Source organism: Bos indicus, chromosome 20, assembly GCF_029378745.1.
Source record: "Bos indicus isolate NIAB-ARS_2022 breed Sahiwal x Tharparkar chromosome 20, NIAB-ARS_B.indTharparkar_mat_pri_1.0, whole genome shotgun sequence".
NCBI classification, from domain to species: Eukaryota; Metazoa; Chordata; class Mammalia; order Artiodactyla; family Bovidae; genus Bos; species Bos indicus.
This window is the reverse complement of record NC_091779.1, coordinates 70014639-70036407: the sequence shown is the minus strand read 5'-3', so window position 1 is coordinate 70036407 and position 21769 is coordinate 70014639. Positions and strand designations below refer to the sequence as shown.

Here is a 21769-nt window from a genome sequence, read left to right as displayed (position 1 = left end):
TTTCTCTTATAATTCAGTTTATTTTGATAGAAGTCAAACTCAGACTGCACTCTGGGTATTTTTTATAGAGAAAGAAAGGTAAGTCACTCAGTCGTGTCTGACTCTTTGCGACCCTATGGACTGTAGCCTACCAGACTCCTCTGTCCATGGGATTCTCCAGGCAAGAATACTGGAGTGGATTGCCATTTCCTTCTCCAGGGAATCTTCCCAACCCAGGGATCGAACCCGGGTCTCCCGCATTGGAGGCAGGCGCTTTAACCTCTGAGCCACCAGGGAAGCCTTTTTATAGAGTTCAGTTCAGTTCAGTTCAGTCATTCAGTCGTGTCTGACTCTCTGTGACCCCATGAATCTCAGCACGCCAGGCCTCCCTGTCCATCACCAACTCCCGGAGTTCACTCAGACTCATGTCCATCGAGTCAGTGATGCCATCCAGCCATCTCATCCTCTGTCGTCCCCTTCTCCTCCTGCCCCCAATCCCTCCCAGCATCAGAGTCTTCTCCAATGAGTCAACTCTTCACATGAGGTGGCCAAAGTACTGGAGTTTCAGCTTTAGCATCATTCCTTCCAGAGAAATCCCAGGGTTGATCTCCTTCAGAATGGACTGGTTGGATCTCCTTGAAGTCCAAGGGACTCTCAAGAGTCTTCTCCAACACCACAGTTCAAAGGCATCAATTCTTTGGCTCAGCTTTCTTCACAGTCCAACTCTCACATGCATACATGACCACTGGAAAAACCATAGCCTTGACTAGACGGACCTTTGTTGGCAAAGTAATGTCTCTGCTTTTCAGTATGCTATCTAGGTTGGTCATAACTTTCCTTCCAAGGAGTAAGCGTCTTTTAATTTCCTGGCTGCAGTCACCATCTGCAGTGATTTTGGAGCCCCAAAAAATAAAGTCTGACACTGTTTCCACTGTTTCCCCATCTATTTCCCATTAAGTGATGGGACCGGATGCCATGATCTTCGTTTTCTGAGTGTTGAGTTTTAAGCCAACTTTTTCACTCTCCTCTTTCACCTTCATTAAGAGGCTTTTTAGTTCCTCTACATTTTCTGCCATAAGGGTGGTGTCATCTGCATATCTGAGGTTATTGATATTTTTCCCGGCAATCTTGATTCCAGCTTGTGCTTCTTCTAGCCCAGCGTTTCTCATGATATACTCTGCATATAAGTTAAATAAGCAGGGTGACAATATATAGCCTTGACGTACTCCTTTTCCTATTTGGAACCAGTCTGTTGTTCCATGTCCAGTTCTAACTGTTGCTTCTTGACCTGCATACAAATTTCTCAAGAGGCAGGTCAGGTGTTCTGGTATTCCCATCTCTTTCAGAATTTTCCACAGTTTACTGTGATCCACACAGTCAAAGGCTTTGGCATAGTCAATAAAGCAGAAATAGATGTTTTTCTGGAACTCTCTTGCTTTTTCGATGATCCAGTGGATGTTGGCAATTTGGTCTCTGGTTCCTCTGCCTTTTCTAAAACCAGCTTGAACAACTGGAAGTTCACAGTTCACATATTGCTGAAGCCTGGCTTGGAGAATTTTGAGCATTACTTTACTAGCGTGTGAGATGAGTGCAATTGTGCCATAGTTTGAGCATTCTTTGGCATGGCCTTTCTTTGGGATTGGAATGAAAACTGACCTTTTCCAGTCCCGTGGCCACTGCTGAGTTTTCCAAATTTGCTGGCATATTGACTGCAGCACTTTCACAGCATCATCTTTCAGGATTTGGAATAGCTCAACTGGAATTCCATCACCTCCACTAGCTTTGTTTGTAGTGATGCTTTCTAAGGCCCGCCTGACTTCACATTCCAGGATGTCTGGCTCTAGGTCAGTGATCACACCATCGTGATTATCTGGGTCGTGAAGATCTGTTTTGTACAGTTCTTCTGTGTATTCTTGCCATCTCTTCTTAGTGTCTTCTGCTTCTGTTAGGTCCATACCATTTCTGTCCTTTATCGAGCCTATCTTTGCATGAAATGTTCCCTTGGTATCTCTGATTTTCTTGACGCGATCTCTAGTCTTTCCCATTCTGTGGTTTTCCTCTATTTCTTTGCATTGATCGCTGAAGAAAGCTTTCTTATCTCTTCTTGCTATTCTTTGGAACTCTGCATTCAGATGTTTGTATCTTTCCTTTTCTCCTTTGCTTTTCACTTCTCTTCTTTTCACAGCTATTTGTAAGGCCTCCCCAGACAGCCATTTTGCTTTTTTGCATTTCTTTTCCATGGGGATGGTCTTGATTCCTGTCTCCTGTACAGTGCCACGAACCTCCTTCCATAGTTCATCAGGCACTCTATCTATCAGATCTAGTCCCTTAAATCTATTTCTCACTTCCACTGTATAATCATAAGGGATTTGATTTAGGTCATACCTGAATGGTCTAGTGGTTTTCCCTACTTTCTTTAATTTCAGTCTGAACTTGGCAATGAGTTCATGATCTGAACCACAGTCAGCTCCTGTTCTTGTTTTTGCTGACTGTATAGAGCTTCTCCATCTTTGGCTGCAAAGAATATAATCAATCTGATTTTGGTGTTGACCATCTGGTGACGTCCATGTGTAGAGTCTTCTCTTGTGTTGTTGGAAGAGGGTGTTTGCTATGACCAGTGCATTTTCTTGGCAAAACTCTATTAGTCTTTGCTTTGCTTCATTCCGTGTTCCAAGGCCAAATTTGCCTGTTACTCCAGGTGTTTCTTGACTTCCTACTTTTGCATTCCAGTCCCCTATAATGAAAAGGACATCTTTTTTGAGTGTTAGTTCTAAAAGGTCTTGTAGGTCTTCATAGAACCGTTCAACTTCAGCTTCTTCAGTGTTACTGGTTGGGGCATAGACTTGGATTATTGTGATATTGAATGGTTTGCCTTGGAAATGAACAGAGATCATTCTGTCATTTTTGAGATTGCATCCAAGTACTGCATTTCGAACTCTTTTGTTGACCATGATGGCTACTCCATTTCTTCTGAGGGATTCCTGCCCGCAGTAGTAGATATAATGGTCATCTGAGTTAAATTCACCCATTCCAGTCCATTTTAGTTCGCTGATTCCTAGAATGTCGACATTCACTCTTGCCATCTCTTGTTTGACCACTTCCAATTTGCCTTGATTCATGGACCTGACATTCCAGGTTCCTATGCAATATTGCTCTTTACAGCATCGGACCTTGCTTCTATCACCAGTCACATCCACAGCTGGGTATTGTTTTTGCTTTGGCTCCATCCCTTCATTCTTTCTGGAATTATTTCTCCACTGATCTCCAGTAGCATATTGGGCACCTACTGACCTGGGGAGTTCCTCTTTCAGTATCCTATCATTTTGCCTTTTCATACTGTTCATGGGGTCCTCAAGGCAAGAATACTGAAGTGGTTTGCCATTCCCTTCTCCAGTGGACCACATTCTGTCTTTTATAGAGGGTGCTGGCTAATTAGAAATTGCTGCTTTGCTACTTCTTCTGCGATGTTTTAAGCACCTTGGTACCAAGGACCCTGATGTGTGGTGCAGTCCCAGTGCATCCTCAGTGCTCAGCGCTTGGTCCACTTAGGCCCTGTTCTCATCTGTGCTCAGACCTCTGGAAACTCTGCATCGGGCCGCTCTCCTGAGGGTGGACTCGGGGATGTGCTCTAGGACTGGGCCGTGACTGCTGGGCTCCCCTCACCCCCGCAGCCCCTCCCTACGGGTTTACCAGACCACGCCCGTCCTCCCGGCCACTGTGCACTGCGTGCGTCCCTGCCTGTCGCCTGGAGCGAGAACAGAGCCGGCCTCGAGCATCAGGTGGACCTCATCCCTGAACCTCACCCGCAGCTGTCCGAGTTTACACCGATGCCCTCATCCCTGAACCTCACCCGCAGCTGTCCGAGTTTACACCGATGCCCTCATCCCTGAACCTCACCCGCAGCTGTCCGAGTTTACACCGATGCCCTCATCCCTGAACCTCACCCCCAGCTGTCCGAGTTTACACCGATGTCCTAGGTCTAGCAGGTCCACAGCCCTCCGTGCCCTCACGGAAGAGACTCACTGTATCTTTACCGAGAACAGTTACATGATTGTCAACCTGGCGGCGTCTTTGCCTCAACTCACCTCCTTCTGCTGATGCGCTGGTCCGATCTCAGGGGCAGGGGCTGGCACACGGGCAGGAGTCTGCGGATGTCTGCTGGTCTTCACTCTTCCCCTTCCTCCGAGGGCTTCCCTCCATCTCCCAGTCTCGCTGGGCCCTGGGCATCACAGAGTCAGGGCTCACATCAGTGTCTCCTTCCAGACCCCCCACCTCCTGGGTTTTGCTCTGCACGTCAGGCTCATTTTCTGAGCCCTCATCCCTGTGAGCTAGGTTCTGAGCTCTGTTCCCAACTCTGGAAAGCACACCCCACCCCTTCCCTCTGGAATGATGACCAGCCTGGAGCAAGCCCCTTTGCCTTCACACCTTCTCTCAGCGGTCTCCTCTTTCCTGTAACTAGAGCCCGACTCCCGAGACCCCTCCCCATCATCCCCCCACCCCCGCCGAGAGGCAGAGTTACTCTTCTCTGTCCACCCACCACTAGCCTGGAAGCCGGTGTTGCTCACTGCTGCTTCCAGATGGTCCTGTCTGCCTCCTGCCTATATACGCCCTCCCTGGGACCTGCTGTGGTCGGGCTAGCCCTGCTGACTTGGCCAGTCTGCCCCTTGGGACACCTCTTTGTCCCCCAAAGACCGCTGCCCTTCTCCGCACCAGTTCTGCACGACAGTGATGCCATCAGCAGGTGCGCTGATGGCGGCTCCCCTGACCACTGAGGATCGCACACCTGGGCTCTCTGGGCACAGAGCAGCCAGGCACCCTCCTTCTCCCCAAACTACCCCAGGTCCACCCAGTCCACAGGCCCAGGTCTTGGAGGACTCGCTCGCACACCTGCACGCTCGTTCGCCGACCTCTGCCTGCTCCTCCCGGTGCCCGTGGCCCCCGGACACTGCGGTGCAGGTGCTGTGACTCCCCTGCACCTTCCAGAGCCTGGGACGTTCGTGGATTTTAGACGGATGGCATCACCCGGCATTCATGCTCGGATTTCCGGTCCAGCGGAGGACGGTGGGCTCCAGCCCCGTTGCCTCATGTTTGTTTTGTCCCTTTCATGCCGACAGTCCCACCGATGTAAGTGCTCACCTGCTGTGTCCGGCACCATCTGCAGAGCATCTTACCATCCAGACACAATCGCTGAAGGAGCTTAGTGGGGTTTCGGCTTGTTTTGCAGTTTGTGGGTGTGCATGTGTTTGCACTTGAGAGAACTTCCTCTAGTGACACAGACTCGGGTCATCCTGTCACACTCGCTGTGAAGGGAGCCTGTCGCAGCTGCGGGTATGTGTCTATAGCTCTTACCAGCTCCCTCTCATCACCCCCAGGCTCAGCATGCCGACTGAGTAGCCCTCCCCACACCCTGCTCTTCCAAGAGCACAAGAGACCTGGGAGCATGGTGGTCCCTTGGAGTCAAGGCCATCGCACAGGTGGGTCCCATGACCCACCGTCTGGGTGTGAGGAGCCCCCTTGGGGGTTCCCTGACCCACTGTCTGGGTGTGAGGAGCCCCCTTTGGGGTCCCCTGATCCACCATCTGGATGCGAGGAACCCCTTGGGGGTCCCCTGATCCACCATCTGGGTGTGAGGAGCCCCCTCGGGGGTCCCCTGACCCACCGTCTGGGTGTGAGGAGCCCCCTTGGGGTCCCCTGATCCACCATCTGGGTGTGAAGACACCCCCTTCGGGGGTCCCCTGATCCACCATCTGGGTGTGAGGAGCCCCCTTGGGGTCCCCTGACCCACCGTCTGGGTGTGAGGACACCCCCCCCGGGGGTCCCTGATCCACCATCTGGGTATAAGGACAGCCCCCCTCGGGGTACCCTGATCCACCATCTGGATGTGAGGAGCCCCCTCGGGGGTCCCTGGCCCATTGCCTGCAGTCACTGCCTCCTTTGCGGCAGTTCTCTCTCCAATCAGCCGTGTGGACCCACCCCCCGCCCCGCACCAGGCCCTGCTGCTTGGACTCACGCATCCACGTATCCTCCTTCACTCAATCTCAGTCCTGACTTTAAGTCTATTTACTGACAACCTCACAGTCCATATCTCAGTCTAGGCTCTTGTATCCCAAATGTCAACACGAGGTCCCCGAGCAGACACGTAACAGCAACCCCAGACTCGCCACGTGTGCAGCCTGCTTCCTCATCTCTCCTAAATCTGCTCCCTCCATGGCCACAGGAGCACAGCTCCTTTGTCTGCTCAGCTAGAAAATCCCCAGGATCCCACCAGACTTTCAGTCCGGCAGTACTTCCTGCTGGTTCCACCTCTGAATCTCATCCAGCATCTCTTTTCCAACTTGGGCTGAGCAGATTTCTTGAAGGATGCTGCAGTGAACCCCTAAAGGCTCATGTCCCCCGTCCTTGCATGAGCGACATCCCTCAAGAGGAGCCAAAGCAATCTTCACACCACATGAATTTGATGGAGCCCATCTTGGCTCCACCATCTCAAAGGCTGCCTGTCCGATCCACGTGGGACCCGGCTTCTTTGGGGGGATCTGTCCTGCTCCTCGTTCTGACCCTCCCTACAACCTTGCTCCAGTGCAGGTCAGCTTTCGAACATCCTCTCTGCAGATTCTGCAGGTGGCCAAGTCCTTCGGTGAAGTCTTCACACCCATCAACTCTTGGAGTCTCAGGGAAGATTCCCTGTGAACATCTTATTTCCTGGCTGTATGGCATGGCAGCTACGGGAAGGAAGGGTGGCTGTGGATGTGGCAGTCCCTTCGGGGGGGAACCTTGCACCTTTGACAGCGCTGGCGTTGGCAGATATTAAGTGATTCTCAGTGTCGGTGACTAATGCGTTGGTCAGGGAAAGACCTCGTAGTAAAAAACGCTTGACTTGGTGTTCTGGGGCTTCTTCGGAGTGCAGATTGAACGGATACACGGCAAAGGGTCAGGAAGTCGATGGGTCAAAAGCTGGGGTCCTCTGGCTTCTCTGGTGTTCCTGGCTTACGCACTGAGGCCTGGCATTCTGTCTTCCCAGCCCCTCCTTCTGTTTCACTGACCCCCAGCCCCGGCCACTTCATATCTGTCCCATGGAATTCTCTTGCCCTCATGGAGATGAAAGCCAGCCTGGTGGAGCTGCCAATAGGAGCCGCCCTGAGAGAAGGACACGTGGCCCACGGAGACCAGGAGCACTGTGGCTCCTGTGGGGAGCACGGAGGCGTCCTGAAAGCCCTCTGTCGAAACGCAAACTCGTTACCTCGTTTCCTCAGTCTCACCCCGGAGCCTTAAATGTCCGAGCAATCCTTTCTTTTAGGGGAGTGGTCAGCTTCTTATTCCACAGAGGCCCTGACACCCACAGAATGGGGCTGCCACACCAATGTCTGCATCTTCAACCAGTGGAAGGACGTCAGAGGACCACATTCAGACCGAGGATCCAGGCAGGGGTGGAGCACCCACTACCCCGAGCAGAGCCTGGCCCCCTAACAGGAAGGTGACCCCTACAAGGGACGTGTGTGGGCAACTTTGTGCTTGTGCAGAAGCAGCCCACAGCAACCCCAACTCCCCAGAGGCACGTGCATCGCCCTGAAAGGTCAGACATGGGTATCTCACTTCCTTGCACTGGCCAGAGATGGGCACTCACAGCACACGCAGGACAGAGGCCAGACCATATTCCAGCCAAAGAGACGGGGTGGGGGCTTCCTGGAGGGGGTGATACCATGAAGGACGTGTGCTCCAGCCCTGCTACCTTCTGGAGTCCTGTGTGCACAGGTCAGCTCTCTTTTGCTCCCCTCAATGATACTCCAAGCCCACCCACTTACCGCAGAGACGTAGGTCTGTTGGAGGCTGACCTCTGCCCCGGGGAACCCTAGAACACGCTTCATTTCTGCACTTCTTAGCGCACACCAGGGAGCATGTCCAGCTAGTTCTGCGCCTGGTTGGCAGGAAAGTGTGCAGCCGGCATTTCCAGGGCATGGGGGTGCGGTTGGGTGCCACAGGGCAATTCAGAGACACAGCCGGGCCTGGGTGGTCAGCGAGGGGTAGGTGGTTGGGGGCAGCTGGTGACTTGTGCGGTGGTCCCAGGGGAAGGTGCCTGCCTCCCAAGCGACGTGGCCCCTTCTCTCTGCTCGTCTGGACTTCCCACTGTCCCAGGGGCACCCGGGGCCCTGTACAGTTACTGTGGGACTGCGGTGTTCTGGAATGAGCAGCAGTTCAACATGCCCTCTTAGTCTTATCAAAATGGAAAAGCCTTCCAGGGACCATGGCCGCGGCTGGAGGATTTGTTCCAAAGCGAGTGGAGGTGAGACTCCCAGGCCGGCACAGGAGCCCAGCAGCCAGCCAGGCCTCCTAGGGCAGGTTTTCGGCTCCGGGGGGTGGGGGCGGTGCTTTCCAGGCTCGACCTCTTGACACAACCTTGGCCTCTTGATCACAAGAGACCACTCAGGGGCTTGGGAAAGCAGGCTGCCTCCCCAGCCCAGACTGCCCAGTGAGCCCTGGGCAGGGTTTTGGGGTGTGTGGCTGCTCTAGTCTCATGAGTTCGGGCAGCTGTATCATTCAGGGGACAGAAGTGTCTAGGCTTCTGGCCGGACAGACGGGCTGCTGCTCCCACCCAGAGCACGGGGTGCTGAGGAGCAGGGTAGAGGGATGTCAGCAGAACCCAGCACAGCTCAGCTTCTCATCTAAAACAGGAGAAGTCTGCCAGCTTCACTGTCTGTGGTTCCTGGCACTGAGGGGTCTGTCTGTGAAGGTTTCTTTTCCAATTTAGTAAGAGAAGACGAGGAGGAAACTGTTAAGTCCTAGCTGGACACGACCGAGCGTGTGAGCACAGCACAGCCAGCTTTGTAGTCGCCATGGCTTGAGCGTACCGCGCCAATTCAGAGTATTTGTTTAAATGTTTTTTGTTTCATTTTACTGAGAAGCTGGGGAGACAAAGCCCCAGCCCCCACAGAGCAAAGCAGGTGTGCCCCAACGTGGTCTCATGTGGTCAGGAGGTCAAGGCTGGGGCAAGAGGTCAAGAGCCGCAGGCCCCTGCCTCTGCACTGCCCTCTCTCTGCACTTCAGGTGCGACCACAAGGCGGCTGAACCCTGCAATCCGCATGAGATCGAGGGGCCGTGTTTAGCAGGGGCGCAGCCTTTCAGCCATGAGGCAACGAGCGACTGTAACTATTATTCTCTTATTTGTGCAGCTTCTGACAGGACTCAGCTGATCACCCCAAACTGAAAAACCTGCCTCTTGAGCCCCACTGGATGTCACAGGGAGCTTCAAATTAACTTTCAATTTGTGGATCTGGCTAAATGGAAAATAGTTCATAAAATGAGATTCTGATTTACCATATTGGGCTTTTTTAGGGGTGTTAAAAACAGCAGTAAAAATTCTCATTGGACATATAAAAACCAGTATCTTTGCTCAAGCAATACAAGGTCTTGTTTAGATTTTGTGTGCTAAGTTGCTTCAGTCGTGGCTGACTCTCTACGACCTCATGGACTGTGGCCCTCCAGGCTCCTCTGTCCGTGGGATTCTCCAGGCAAGAATGCTGGAGTGCGTTGCCATGCCCTCCTCCAGGGGATATTCCTGATCAAGGGATCAAACCAGCCTCTCTCAGCAGGCCAGTTCTTTACCACTAGCGCCATCTGGGAAGCCTCTGTTTAGATTTTAGCTTTACCCAAAAAGCCCCGGAGAGAAGACAGTGAGAGTCCTCCACACAACGCCTGTCCAGCTTGGTTGTTTTTAGAGTGTGTTAGGACTGACAAGGACACAAGACTGTGTATAAACTAGATAGCCAGCAAGGAAGGGAGCAGTCATCAGTATCATGTAATAACCCGCACGGGAAAAGCATTCGAAAAAGAATAGGCACATGCGTGTATCGTTGAATCTGTGCCCTTGAAACTGGCACAACGCTGCTGAGCAACTGCACTCCAGCATAAAATAAAAATGACAGGAATTTAAGACGTGGCTCTGTCCACTTCCGGGATGGCTGGAAGCCAGTTGAGCCGGGTGGTGGGGGCAGATTGGAGCCTCCAGCGAGCCTGACATCAGGTCTTTGGGCTCCTGGAGGCTGCCTGTCCTGAAGTTCCTTGTCCACCCCCGGGAAGGGCTGCCCAGACCACGTGAGCCTGGGGCCGTGGTCCGTTCTCCAGAGCAGCCAGCCCCGACTCCGTCCCGACTTGCTCTTTGCCCAGAGCTTCCCCTCTTTGCCCAGAGCCTCCCTTCTTTGCCCAGAGCCTCCCCTCTTTGCCCAGAGCCTCCCTTCTTTGCCCAGAGCCTCCTCTCTTTGCCCAGAGCCTCCCTGTTTTCTTCCCAAGCTGTGGAATGTGGGATCACCCATCCACGGGGACTCTGAGGAACCCGTGACCTTGATGATCTCCTCGCAGGTGGCCTCCCCTGGCAGCCTGGAGGCAGCCTTGTGCCTCCAGGAGGTTCACTGAAAGAGGGTCCCCGACGAGACTTGGTGTTGGCTGCACTGCAGGCGTCATTCGTGGAAGAATTTGGGGAAATGGAGAAGCCTTTGATGGAACATGAAGACCGGAGTGCGGGCAGAACCCCAAAAGACATGCAGCGCGTTGGCCGAGCCAGGCGGGGGGCTGCACGCCAGCCCGGGATGCAAGGCCTGTCCTCAAGTTGCAGGGTGGAAGGAGGGAGGCAGGGGCTTCGCGAGAGAGGAGGCAACAGAGGATGCATGAGGGGAGACGGGCGCTTCCCTTTAAAATCCCTGGTGCTGCCTGCGCGGCTTCTCTCACTGGGCACCTGTCTCCTGGCACCTCTGTGCCCCATCCTTCTGTCACTGGGGGTGTCTGAGCCCCGTGTTCACTGATGTCCCACTGTCCCCACTAAAGAGTGAGCGCCCAAGGGTCTGTGGTCTCCCCAGTGGGCACAGACAGCTCAACACTCCCCAAACACAAAACCCAGGCAGGCTGAGGCCCAGGAGGTACCCAGTTTCAGCCAACTGGGTGTTGTTCAGTCACTCAGCCATGTTTAATTCTGCAACCTCATGGACTGCAGCACGCCCGGCTTCCCTGTCCATCACCATCTCCTGGAGTTTGCTCAAACTCATGTCCACTGAGTCAGTGATGTCATCCAACCATCTCATCCTGTCTCCCCCTTCTCCTCCTGCCTTCAGTCTTTCCCAGCATCGAGGTCTTTTCCAACGAGACAGCTCTTCGAATCCGGTAGCCAAAGGATTGGAGCTTCAGCATCAGTCCTTCCAATGAATATTTAGGTTTGATTTCTCTTAGTATTGAGATGAGGGAGATGACACTGAATCCTGAATCCTTAGAAGCTGAATTCCCCGGAAACCCCAAAACTTTGTGTGGGCATATATGTGTTAAAATCATCTTAGATCCTACATATTCCTGAAGTTGTTACACACTCATCCTTAGATTCTGCATGTGCGGCTGGATTAGCTCTGGACCGCTCAGTCATCAATTTGCCATCAGGTCTTGCCCTGCGAGGCCTCCAACTCCAAGGAGGAATTTAGAGAGGATGGTGCTGAAATGTTTAAATAAGGTATATATATGCATTGTATGGTCTGTGTCTCCTTTGCTGGGGGACTCTGTGACTTACCCCTTCCAGCAGAAATACCTCTAGGATGACAGGTGGGAACCCTACCTTCTTCCAAGTTTTCGATTCTAATTATTCGGGAGGTGGCTCAGATGGTAAAGTTTCTGCCTTCAAAACAGGAAAATCCTCCAAAGCAGGATTTGATCTGGTGGGGAAGATCCCTTGGAGAAGGTCATGGCAACCCACTCCAGTATTCTTGCCTGGAGAATCCCCATAGATGGAGGAGCCTGGCAGGCTACAGTCCATGGGAGTTGCAGAGTCTGACATGACTGAAGGGACTAACGCTTGCTTTTTTTACTGAGTGAGTTTGGAGGCTGTGGATGAGGCTAGGGGCACGCCTCTAGGCGGGGGTTTCTCTGCTTTGAGCTGCATTCTCCTCCAGGCTCGGACACCAAACTCCTCATCCTCCGCTGTCCCAGGCGGCTCCTGGCTTCCCGTGAAGCAGCAGCTCTGCAGTGACCCCCTGTCTCCCCGCTGAGCCCCGGGGGGCACCTTGCTTCTAGGTGTGGGCTTCCAGTGCAGGCCGGGTGCTGCGTGCGGCTCCCAGGGGCTGACCTCCCCGTGGGGCAGGGTTCACTTGGCTCTGCTGCCCTGGCGGGTGCCAGGCTGTTTGAACCAAACCACCTGCAAACAGGCCCACCTGGGGACGCGCAGAGGTGACCACAACTTTGCTCCGAATCACATTCTCCTCACGTATAGTTCAGCTTCTTTTCTGGCTCTGGGCTCGTGTTCCAGTCACAAGGCCAGTCTGGAACTCAGAGATGACCGTGCTATTTTTAATGGAAAGAATCAAATACAGCAAATTGATTAAACAGATTCCAGAGAACTGGAGGTGATGCGTGGAGTCCCCGAAGTGATGACCTCAGGAACCAGGGTGGCAGCCCCCAGCCTCGTGCTGGGGGAAGGTGGGGGAATTGTCTCAGGGCTTCGAGGCTGAGAGCTTGGAGGACCTCCCCCTGGAGTGGGACCCTGACCCTAAGGAGGAACGGCAGTGCCTGCCCACCCCGCCCCGTGTCCTAAGGGGAGGCTGCCCCCGGGAGTGCAGGACCCTCAGAAGCAGGACACTGGGGCGGTGCCATCTGGGACCACAGACCCTGAAAGGACAAGGGTCTTCGCCTTCCCGCGGCTCCGGAGTCTCCGTGGCCCCTGCTGGAGTAGCCTGAGGGGACAGAGGTGGCAGAGGGGATGTGCCGTCTGCAGATCGGGCCGCACAGCGGGCCAGCTGACCATCCGAGGGCAGGTTTAAAGTCGAGACCTTAACTGGGAAAGGACGCCAAGGCTTGCCTGCAGCCGGAGCTGCCTGCTTCAGCTCGGGGAGCTGGCCGGCCAGCCACCTGCGGAACTGGCGCTCAAAGTGGCCTCAGTCTGGAGCATCCAAACACCAGAACCATCACTCCGTGGCCGTGCTGGACGGCGTCCCTGCTGTGTGATGTAACTCTGAACTCCAGCCGGTACACCCTGCACAGTCTCGCTATGCATCTTGCCAGAGACCAAGCTCTCCCAGTAGATTTCCATGACACACGTGGCTTGTTGATCCCAGAATCCAAGTACCATGCCAACCACCCCTGATCGAAAAGGCACTGGAATCTGGAGGGTTTTTCTTTTTCCATCCAGTCGGAAATGGAGAGAAGTCAGTCATCTGAAGACAGGAGTTCTTAACAGTTAAAGTAAAAGCTCACTTTGCTTTAATGATACTTCTAGTGGTATCTCTCTTCCATTTCTGCTGAGCAGCCTCACAAAACCACCTGAACCCTGAGCTCAGGTAACTTACTGGAAGATTCCAGGTCCTTCACGTGACGCATGCTCCGAGGAGGGATGTGTGGGGGGCGGGGGAGCACTGGTTGGCCATGGGAGCTCCTGATGCTGGTTGCCATGGCTACTGACACCTGCATCACCCTTTCCCCATCAATTATCAGGCAGATCTAAGGACAGGGTGGCCCCATGTCCAGCTAATTTCGAATATATTATTTACTCTAATCAATCACTCTTTCATCCCAAGCAGCTTAAACCCACACTGAGTTCTCCTGAAAGGTCCTGACTAGCAAAAGAAACTATAAAAACACGTGAGGTAAGACCAGTTGTATAGCTCAAGGTCTTCCTCAGAGACCTTTTGCCACCAGCCCAGCAGAGCGGGACCTGGGACCCCCAGCCCACACAGCAGTCTGCAGTATCATGTGTCCTGCAGGGGTGGTGGGCTCGTCCCTGCGGCTGTCCCCCATGACCCGAGGTGTGGCGTGGCAGCGGTGTTTGTGTTAGAGCAGCCCTTCTGTGGGGAGTCTAACCTGGGGTGGGCGCTCAGAGGGGCCGCCCGCCCCGATGCTGTCTTACTCTTGCAGTCCCTCCCTGCTGGCGCCCTGCTCTTGTGCTCCGTGACCTCCCCTGAGACAGGAGGGCAGGAGGGGAGGCGCTGCTCCATTGTGGAGATGAGGAAACTGGAAGACACAGAGCAGACACGTATTCACATGTCATGACAAAAGCCTACAGGAAGCGGAAACTCGGGCCCAGCCCTCCTCTTGCAGCTTCCCCATGAGACCCCGGAGCCCAGCAGTCCAGGAGCGGCCCTGTCCTGGGCATGGACTCCACCTGCCAGCCCCACGGCCTGCCTGCCCCAGCTCCCACTTCTCGAGGGGACCACGTGCAGACCCGTCACTGACCCACAAGTAGAGGGAGAGAGGCTGTAGGGGCTCTGAAAGAGCCACCCCTGCAGGGGGAATTCTAAGGGGGGACCAAAGCTCCATGCCCAGCCCTCGATTATGTGAATAACAGAAGGGGAGTGAGGGCCCAGAAAGGTTGCTGCTGAACCACGAAAGACGCTGGGATTCTTGGCCTCCAGAGGAGAAGAATTCAATCCGGGGTCAGAGACACTTGATCTCTCAGAGCTTTTGTGTCCTCAAGTTTTATTAAGGTACAAAGAGAGAGAGAAAGCTTCTGACATAGACATGAGAAGGGGGCAGAAAGAGCACCCCTCCACCAGCGTTAGCGATGGAGCTGTGTACTTTAATTAGTCATCACAGTGAGTCGGAAGGATGTCTGGTGGTTGTAAAGACCTCACTAGACCCACTCCCATAATTTACATGTTAAGATGACAGAATCAGCCGGAAGGTTTTTTCTAGAAACTGCCCTCAAGCAGGGTACTTTATTGTTATATGATCCTAAGGAATGCAAAGGGAAAGGAGTTTGTCCTTTCCTCCTCCTTGAGAATCCCAGACCCCTCTCTCCTTGGGGACCCCCGTCTTATCAACCTCCTCCTCCTTGAGAATTCCAGACCCCTATCAACCTGCCTAGGAACTGACTCTCCCAGCCCGGGGTTGTTTCCCTTCCTGATTTACTCCTTTTGATCACCGTCTTTCGTGCTGTGACCGCAGGAGCCCCTGGCTGAAGTCCTGCCTGGGAAGGAAGGTGAAGGGGTGACTGCTGAGGCTGTGGGTGCCTGGTGGGCACACCCCCTCCACTGGCGAGCACCTTGGAAACAAAGCACGTGGCCTGAGGGCATCAGCAAGTCTTCCTCTGGTTGGGGGAGTGGCTCCACGAGCGAGTCTTACACCCTTAATGATGCAACACCATCTGAGAGCAAGCTCCTGGCCACGGACACCCTCCATCAAGGGTCTCCCCACCGTGGTGGCCACAGAAGGCCTCCAGCAGCTTGATGCAATTTCTCACAGACTTGTGTCTGTGCAGAAAATGGTGTTGGATGCCAACAAAGTGTGATGGCGACAATCAAGACTGAAGTCTTGGGGAGCCCGACGTTCGCGCTGAGCTGGGTGTGGTGCTGAGTAAGCTGGATGGGGCATCTTGTGTCACGAAGTCAAAGGACAGGTGTAGATCTTACCTCAAGCAATTTGAGCTAAATAAGACCACACTCAGTTTCCCTCTTGTGGCCCTAAAGTCTAGAGGGAAGTGACAGTGTGAATGCTCGGTTGCTCAGTCATGTCTGACTCTTTGCAACCCCATGGACTGTAGCTGCCAGGTTCCCCTGTTCATGGGCCTTCCCAGGCAAGAACACTGGAGTGGGTTGCCATTTCCTTCTTCAGGAGATCTTCCCGACCCAGGGATCACACTCTGATCTCTTGAGTCTCCTTTACCAATCTGGGAAGCTCGAAATGCCAACAGTTTGGTTAAAATGCACATTCAATCAGGAGCCTCAGGTCCACCTGTGACCCCAAGCCCCCTCAACGAGAACCCTGGTGCTGGAGGAGCCATGGGTCCCCGAGTATCTCCCACCCAGTTCCCAGAATCAGTCTCCCACTCACCTTCCTGACCAGGGAGCAGCTTTTTAAATGCAAAGTGTCATTTGTGAGCACACAAGATTCAGACTCCACTCTGCGAGTGAAATCTGTCACTGAGTACAATTCGCTGTAGTACTCTAGCTCCGTGGAGGTGGACGGCGTTTAGTTTTTGTGCTCTGGATGGCAGGCAGACGAGTGAGCCTCCTGTGATGTGGGCTGGTTAAATTTAGCAAATTTTATGGCTCTCGTCTGCGAAATAAAAACAGGAAGAGCATCCTTCTTCGGTGTTATGCTATGTAAATTAATTAACTACAAGTCGTGCATAGGGAAAAATAAAAATGTCAGTAAGTACATCAGCGGTATCATAAATCCCCATCCAATTAACCAAAGCTCCATCTCCAGGGAGACTTCTTCAGACTTCGGGGTCTAACCTCTGTCACCAGTTCACAGTCGTCTCATGCTTTCTTCTGGGTTTAAAAAGAACACTCCTCAGGGAACCCATCTACCCAGCGGCAGTGAGCATGGAACAGGGCAGGCTTTCTGGTTCTCAGGCCTGATTCTCCACTGCGGGGGTCTGGGGGAGACCCCCTTGGAGCGGAGACCCTGCCCCCCGAAACCCTGCGCCTCCCGCTGCCCGCCTCAGCCGCACACACAGCCCTTCCTCCCACCGTGGCTGTGGTCACGCCCTGGTTCCAGTCATACCACTGGCTGCTCCATGCTCTTCCAACTGCTGTGGGCACTCACGCAGTTCGGGACAAGCCCAGCCTGCACGGGGGTCACCTCTGGCCAGTTCCTGGTCCTCAGCTCTGCATGGCGTGGCTTGCCTTCAGGAAGGCAGGGTTCACCGAGCCCCACACCCCTCTCCTTCACCCACTGCTCCCGGTGTGGGCAGGTGTCCCCTCACCCTGCTGCGGGCCGGCCTCCTGCCCTCTGGAGACACACGGCCCCTCCCCTCAGGGTGGGCTGCCCACCTCCTAAAGGCCTGCCCTCCCGTCCCCTGAAATCCTCCCATGCCTTGCCTTTACGGTCCCGGAATCTATCAAGCCTTCCTGGTGTCCACCCGCCTCCATAAGGAGCAGCGGGGTCTCTAGAGCCAGGCGAGTCTTGCCCATCCCTGGGGGAGGGGGCATCCCAGCACCAAGCCCACCACTCACAAGGCATCTGGCAGCAGCAAGTTTTGACTTGAATGGAACCCACGAGGTGGCTGGCCGGTGGGTCTCATCTAGAACCGTCTAAGATAGACGGGCTGAGACTCCTGGCTGGAGACACAGCGGCCCCTCAGAAACAAGGCCTGGCAAGAACGCCGTGTGGATTGTCACCCCCGCCCCAGTTTCTGCAGCACCGACACCTGCATGTCTGGCAGACCCCCACCCCGGCCCCCTGCGCAGTTGATGGGCCCCTGGACGGCTCAGCGTCTCTCCAGGAGAACTCACCTCGTGAGTCCCATCCAGATCAAAACTCGGGCCAGAGGTGAGAAGGCCGCCTCCTCAGAGAGGTGGTGGCTTGGAGGCTCAGTTCCGCATGCCCTGGTGTTGCAGAAGGTGATCTTGAGACTGTTTCTTAGAAGCAAAGGGAAAAAGCCGCATCCATCACTGTGCTCGGTGCCCATTTGATGACATAGGCTTCCCTGGTGGCTCAGCTGGTAAAGAATCTGCCTTCAATGCGGAAGACCTGGGTTTGATTCCTGGGTTGGGAAGATCCCCTGAAGAAGGGAAAGGCTACCCACTCTGGTATTCTGGCCTGAGAAGTCCATGGATGATACAGTCCATGGGGTCGCAAGGAGTCAGACATGACTGCGTGCCTTTCACTTCACACGCTGACTGCTCTACCACGTCTATTTCATATTTTTACATGTCCGTGTATGTATTTTAAGGGAAATGTACTGGTGACCGCCTCCTCCCTCCCCACCCCAGGGCAGGAGCACCATCCAAGCTCCGTCCTGCAGCCTGATGCCTCGTGGGTGTCACTCTCTGAGGCTGGAACGTCCCCACTGGCACTTTGCACGATGCTAACGGCAGAGCCGATACGAAACCAGAAGGAAAGAATATGCTTGGGGAACAAAGGAGCCGTCCTTCTATGCCCGTTCTCCTCTCCCCTGGCGGTTTCAAAGGCAGCACACACCTCCGCAGACTCGGGCTGAGAGGGAGCGCCAGCCACTGCCCCATCCTGTGGCGTGCACCCCACGAAGGTGCTGGCCGCTTTCCCGTCCCAGCTCCCCTCTCCTCTCCCCTTCTGATGTCTTTCCAGGTTGGAGCTCCTGCTTAGATGAAACAGATGACTTTCTGGGCCCGCTTCTGCTCACAGCAGGCAGGTGCAACAGTGACGGATTGGTTGAAACATGAGGATTAATGGGTATTTATATTTCATTAAATTTTATGCTCACTGGAGAATAATGTATCACTCGCAGATATTGAAACATATGTCAACCCTATCCACTTACATATAATTCAATTTGACTTAAATGCATTGATCAAATTGTATTAAAGTCCAATATATCTTCCAAAAAGGCCGGGGAACATAGAACTGTCCTTTCAGAATCACCCGATGAAAGGAGGCGTCTGTGCTATAATCCTATTCATGTACAAAGAGAGACGGTGCTGGGTGAAGCTCTCATCTACAGTGACCAGGGGCTGCTAGGAGACTTGGTGAGTGAGATTATCGAGCAAATTCTAAAGGGAGGCCTTGCTGATGTGACCCCAGAGTGGGTGACATCGCTGTGAACGTCCCCAGGAACCAGTCACAGAGGTGAGGAATCCCCGGCTGCTTGGTGACACCTGGATGGTGCTGTCCTGGCAGGGACAGCCACCTCTGCCCCATCGTCTCCTGCCCGCCTCTCCACCACTGCTGTCCCTACCGCTTCGAAGGCATTTGTGTGCGTTTCATACAGATCTGCTCTCAAGCCAAAAAAATCACAGATGCATGCAGAAGGGCCCTCGACACAGGCTCGAACGGATGTCATGACGATATCGTTGTTTATTTTAAATTCTATCTGAAATGGGCGTCCATGCTCCCCTCTACACACACTGTATTGTAACTGGAAGGTGAGCGTCTGTCCGCAGAAACAGACACTGTTCAACAGGGTATGGCTATTCACTAATCAACTTCACTTGTGGAATTTCTAAAGCAATGAAATAAACATTGCCTCAATTCGAGGAAAGTCTTGGCTAAAGTGTCCTTCAACTTTCCAGCAGCTTGCATGAAAACTTCAGGCAAGTCAATCCTGCTTTAAGAATATGGACTTTGGGACCATGATCCTGCGCTGGAAAATAAAATTCCCTGAAAAATAAAATTCTGAAGTCAGGTTGCAGTTTCTCAAGCTTGGCAGACTGGATGATTGATTGATTTGATTACAATGATAAAAATAATATAAGAAAGAAAAGATGGGGCTTTCCATGTTTGAATTCTTTTGAAAAACCTTCAGTGAAAGCATAAGTTGTGACATGACGGTTTGTCCAGGGCTGGTGGGATTGAAGGTGATCTGTCTTTTTTTACCTCTTTTCCAAACACCTGTAAACACTCAAGAGAGTGCCGTGGGAGACGCCATGGAAGCCCTGCTCAGCAAATACCGGGTCAGCCGCCTCCCTTTGTGTTTGAAAATGCTATGACTTGGGTCAGGCAGTGAATGTGTTGCTGTTCAGTTGGCCAGTTGTGTCCACCTCTTTGTGAGTTGAGGGACTGCAGCACACCCAGCTCCTCTGTCCTCCAGTATCTCCAGGGAGTTTGCTCAAACTCATGTCCGTTGAGTCAGTGATGCTATCTAACCACCTCATCCGCTGCCTTCTTCGCCTTTTGCCTTTAATCATTCCCAGCATCAGGGTCTTTTCCAACAAATCGGCTCTTTGCATCAGGTGGCCAAAGTGGTAACTAACAGTTGTTGACGATACTGTTGCCCAGATATTTCAGACATCACAGACACGAGTGAGAAATAGGGAGACTCCCATGCCCTCGAGTTTATAAAAGAATCGGTGGTAAAGAAGATAGCGAAGGACAGGGAAGCCCGGTATGCTGCAGTCCATGGGGTCGCAAAGAGTTGGCCATGACTGAGCATGATTTAATGACTGAACAAAAAAGAAGGCTGATTTTCCTTCACCACGTCTATTACAAACAATCAAAATACAGCTATAGCTTTGAAACAGTGAACTAGTATCCTAATTATGATTATTTCTTCAGAAAATAACTAAGTGGCTCAGAAGGCTGCCCGCCAGCCCCACGGTGACTGCAGTGCCCCTGGCTACAGCTGAGCCCTTCTGTATCCCAGACTCCAGGGTCCTAGTGTGGGGCCACCATGCTGGGAGGCCCTGGATCCCATGGAGTCCAGCACAGATGAGATGTGATGGGAGGAGACGTCCTCACCACACGAGCCGCAGAGTCTGAAGCCCTGATGCAGGTGCCCAGTGGCGTGCAACTCCCAGGCTCCCTGCCCTGCGGGTGGCCTGGGACCAGTGATGGAGATGCTGCCAAGTGCATCCTGGGAGGGAAGGTCCAGGCCTGGCTCCCCAGCGCTGCCTCTGCTACTCCCCCGACTGCTGCTCTCTGGACTTGCCACTCTGTCTGTGAGGACCACAGAGGCCTCCGGAGGCCCTGCCGGGTCTCTGGGCTGTGGCTCCGCATACCGCTCACCTCCACTGTCTGCACAAGTTTCCTGGGAAGCTCGGTGGCCCTGGGGTGCCAGGAGACCTTGACCCCGGCCTTTCAGTTCTGATTCAGCCTTCCTGACCTCCTGACTGTCCCTCCAGAGCCCACACCGGCCAGTTTTTCTCTGTCTGGAGTCACACTCCCACCTGCCCTTTGCGCCAGATCTGCTGAAGTCTGGGGTGCTGCCAACCCAAGTTGGGTCCTGCCTATGAGACCATCTTGTCACCACGACATGGGCAAGGCCATCCTGGCGGCCCAGGCAGAGTGCCTGCCCCCCAGATTCCAGGACTGTCTGCCAGCTGTTTTGCACCCTGGATGGCTCAAAGGCTTCCGCCCCTGAGTACCGGATGTGCAGAGTAGCGGTTTTGGTCCCTGTGGTCCCTGCAGCACCCGCAGAACCTGGAGCACCTGCAGAACCTGCAGCACCCGCAGAACCTGGAGCACCCGCAGAACCTGGAGCACCCGCAGAACCTGGAGCACCTGCAGAACCTGGAGCACCCGCAGAACCTGTTGAACCCGCAGAACCTGCAGCACCCGCAGAACCTGGAGCACCCGCAGAACCTGCAGCACCCGCAGAACCTGCAGCACCCGCAGAACCTGGAGCACCTGCAGAACCTGGAGCACCCGCAGAACCTGTTGAACCCGCAGAACCTGCAGCACCCGCAGAACCTGGAGCACCCGCAGAACCTGCAGCACCCGCAGAACCTGCAGCACCCGCAGAACCTGCAGCACCCGCAGAACCTGGAGCACCCGTGAACCTGGAGCACCCGCAGAACCTGGAGCACCCGCAGTACCTGGAGCACCCGCAGAACCTGGAGCACCTGCAGAACCTGGAGCACCCGCAGAACCTGTTGAACCCGCAGAACCTGCAGCACCCGCAGAACCTGCAGCACCCGCAGAACCTGGAGCACACGCAGAACCTGCAGCACACGCAGAACCTGCAGCACATGCAGAACCTGCAGCACCCGCAGAACCTGCAGCACCCGCAGAACCTGGAGCACCCGCAGAACCTGGAGCACCCGCAGAACCTGGAGCACCCGCAGAACCTGCAGCACCCGCAGTACCTGGAGCACCCGCAGAACCTGGAGCACCTGCAGAACCTGGAGCACCCGTGAACCTGGAGCACCCACAGAACCTGGAGCACCCGCAGAACCTGCAGCACCCGCAGTACCTGGAGCACCCGCAGAACCTGCAGCACCCGCAGAACCTGCAGCACCCGCAGAACCTGCAGCACCCGCAGAACCTGCAGCACCCGCAGAACCTGGAGCACCCGCAGAACCTGGAGCACCCGTGAACCTGGAGCACCTGTGAACCTGGAGCGCCCACGGAACCTGCAGCACCCGCAGAACTTGGAGCACCCGCAGAACCTCCAGCACCCGCAGTACCTGGAGCA

At 54.1% G+C, this 21769-nt stretch overlaps 1 non-coding gene across 1 annotated transcript; it reads right to left on the bottom strand.

Annotated features, from left to right (window-relative positions):
- Nucleotides 1-204: 204 nt before the first annotated feature.
- On the bottom strand, nt 205-276 carry TRNAW-CCA (transfer RNA tryptophan (anticodon CCA)). Its single transcript has one exon. It is a non-coding gene; the product is annotated as a tRNA-Trp (tRNA).
- Between the last annotated feature and the right edge of the window lie 21493 nt (nt 277-21769).